This window comes from Trichosurus vulpecula, chromosome 6 (assembly GCF_011100635.1).
Source record: "Trichosurus vulpecula isolate mTriVul1 chromosome 6, mTriVul1.pri, whole genome shotgun sequence".
Classification (NCBI taxonomy): Eukaryota; Metazoa; Chordata; class Mammalia; order Diprotodontia; family Phalangeridae; genus Trichosurus; species Trichosurus vulpecula.
In genome coordinates, this window is record NC_050578.1 from 269,257,269 (window position 1) to 269,260,230 (window position 2,962).

Here is a 2,962-nt window from a genome sequence, read left to right on the forward strand (position 1 = left end):
TTGGCATCTTTAGGGCCCCAACACCTAGTGCATTATCTCACAAGTAATATAGATTTAATACAGCAGTTTTCATTGCTTGCCTCTCAAAATACATTTAGTGAAATACTAAATCAGAGAAAAATTTCTTAAATATGATTTCCCACCCCTTCTCCCCTGCGGTTAGTGCTGTGAGTGCAGAGCGGTCGTGCCTGGTACACACACTCATTATTAAAAAAAATCCAAAAAAATCTTTTAGAAAACCCACAAAAATCATAAAAAATTCGTTTCTCCCCCACCGGAGACTTTTATTTTTTTTTTCCTCTTTTATACGATGAAGCAGCCGAGACTGACCCACCGCCCGTGGCCCCGCAGCAGCTCCGAGAGGGAACGAAGAGACAGGACTTCCCTGCCGCCAGGACCACAGCCACCTCCCGAGCCAGCCCCCAGCAAGCAGCACCGCTAGCCGGAGGCAGAGGGTACCCGTTCCGTGGCCGTTGAGTAGTTTTCGATTCTGGGTGAGTTTTGTCCTTTTGTTCTTGCCCTCCCTCCCCTCCCTCCAGCCCCCGGCTCCAGACTCCGGGCCCCCAGACTCCCCAACCTCTTCTCACAGAAAGTTCGCAGCTTGTGGCACTTTGAGAGGCTGCCGAAATGAACCCCAACCCCGCCCCCAGCTGCCCTATGACCTCGCTCAACGTGCGGGATCTGCACCCAGATGTGAACAAGGCGTTGCTCTACGAGAAGTCCAGCCCTGCCGGGCCCATCCTCTCCATCCAGGTCTGCAGGGACACGATCACCCGCTGCTCCCTGGGCTACGCCTGTGTCAACTTCCAGTCGCCGGCGGACACTGAACGGGCATTAGATACAACGAATTTTGATGTCATTAAGGGCAATTCAGTGCGTATCATGTGGTCTCAACGTGATCCATCACTACGTAAAAGTGGTGTGGGCAATACATTCATCAAAAATTTGGATAAATCCATTGATAATAGAGCATTGTATGATACATTTTCTGCTTTTGGAAACCTCCTTTCTTGTAAGGCAGTATGTGATGAAAATGGGTCAAAGATCTATGGATTTATACACTTTGAGACACAAGAAGCTGCTGAAAGAGCTATTGAAAATATGAATGGAATGCTTCCTAATGATCGAAAAGTCTTTGCTGGTCGATTTAAATCCCGTAAAGAAAGAGAAGCAGAACTTTGAGCTAGAGCAAAAGAGTTCACCAATGATTACATCAAATATTTTGGTGAAGATATGGATGATGAAAGACTGAAGGAGCTCTTTGGCAATTTTGGACCTGCTTTAAGTATAAAAGTAATGACTGATGAAAGTGGAAAATCCAAAGGTTTTGGCTTTGTGAGCTTTGAAAGACATGAAGATGCACAAAGAGGTGTAGATGAGATGAATGGAAAAGAACTTAACGGAAAACAAATTTATGTTGGCCGAGCCCAGAAAAAAGTGGAAAGACAGACAGAACTCAAGCGCAAATTTGAACAAATGAAGCGGAATAGGATCACCAGATACCAGGGTGTTAACTTGTATGTGAGAAATCTTGATGATGGTATTGGTGATAAGCATCTGCAAAAAGAGTTCTCACCATTTGGTACAATCACAAGTGCAAAGGTGATGATGGAAGGTGGCCGCAGCAAAGGGTTTGAGTTTGTATGTTTCTCATCACCAGAGGAAGCCACCAAAGCAGTCACAGAAATGAATGGCAGGATTGTTGGCCACTAAGCCATTGTATGTAGCTTTGGCCCAGCCCAAAGAGGAGCGGCAGGCTCACCTCACAAACCAGTATATGCAGAGAATGGCGAGCATCAGAGTTGTGCCCAACCCTGTAATCAACCCCTATCAGCCTCCTTCAGGTTACTACATGGCAGCTATTCCTCAGACTCAGAACTGTGCTGCATACTATCCTGCTAGCCAAATTGTTCAACTCAGACCAGGTCCTCACTGGACTGCCAGACCTCATTCATTCCAGAACATGCCCAGTGCTTTCCTCCCAGCAGCTCCTAGGCCACCATTTAGGAAAAAAGGGACCAGCTTCTTCACACGTTCCATGAGTCATGTCAACACAACGTATTGCAAACACATCAATGCAGACAATGGGTCCATGTCCTGCAGCTGCTGCTGCTGCAGCTGCTCCTGCTGTCTGCACAGTTCCACAGTATAAGTATGCTGCAGGTGTTCGCCATCCTCAATAGCACCTTAATGCACAACCACAGGTTACCATGCAGCAGCCTGCTATTCATGTGCAAGGTCAGGAACCTTTAACTGCTTCCATGTTGGCATCTACCCCTCCTCAAGAGCAAAAGCAGATGTTGGGTGAAAGGCTGTTTCCACTCATCCAGGCCATGCACCCTACCGTAGCTGGTAAAATCACTGGCATGTTCCTAGAAATTGACAACTCTGAGCTTCTTCATGTGCTTGAGTCTCCCAAGTCTCTTCGCTCCAAGGTTGATGTAGCCGTAGCAGTACTGCAAGCTCACCAAGCTAAAGAAGCTGCCCAGAAAGCAGTTAACAGTGCCACTGGCATTCAAACTGTTTAAAAGAAAAGATCAGGGACCACGAAATGGAACCTCTACTTCACCAAAGAAAAATATCTAAACATCGAAAAACTCAAATATTGTGAAAAAAACATTGCAAAATATAAAATAAATGAAAAAGAAAGAAAACTTTGAATCTGATGTACTGAGCAAATTCCAGGTCTAGCAAACTTAATGCTACTCCTAGATTACTTATTGATTTAAAAACAAAGAGCAAGTGAAAACAAAAAAAAACCCCAAAATAGTAAAATACACAAAAACAAATTAGTGTTTTATAGACCCAGGGGAAAAGAATTTTCAGCATGCTACAAAAATTTAAAGCATTCCTTTCTTTTATTTTGTAATTCTTTAATGTGGAAAAGCTCGGAATATCTCCTCTGTTTTATATAACAGAACTGACAGCTGAGCAAGGAAACGTAATAAAGATTATAAAATTC

General features: G+C 44.4%; 1 pseudogene; it reads left to right on the top strand.

Moving 5' to 3' along the window:
* The first annotated feature begins 657 nt into the window (after positions 1–657).
* On the top strand, positions 658–2,532 carry LOC118853894 (annotated as a pseudogene).
* The last annotated feature ends 430 nt before the right edge of the window (positions 2,533–2,962 follow it).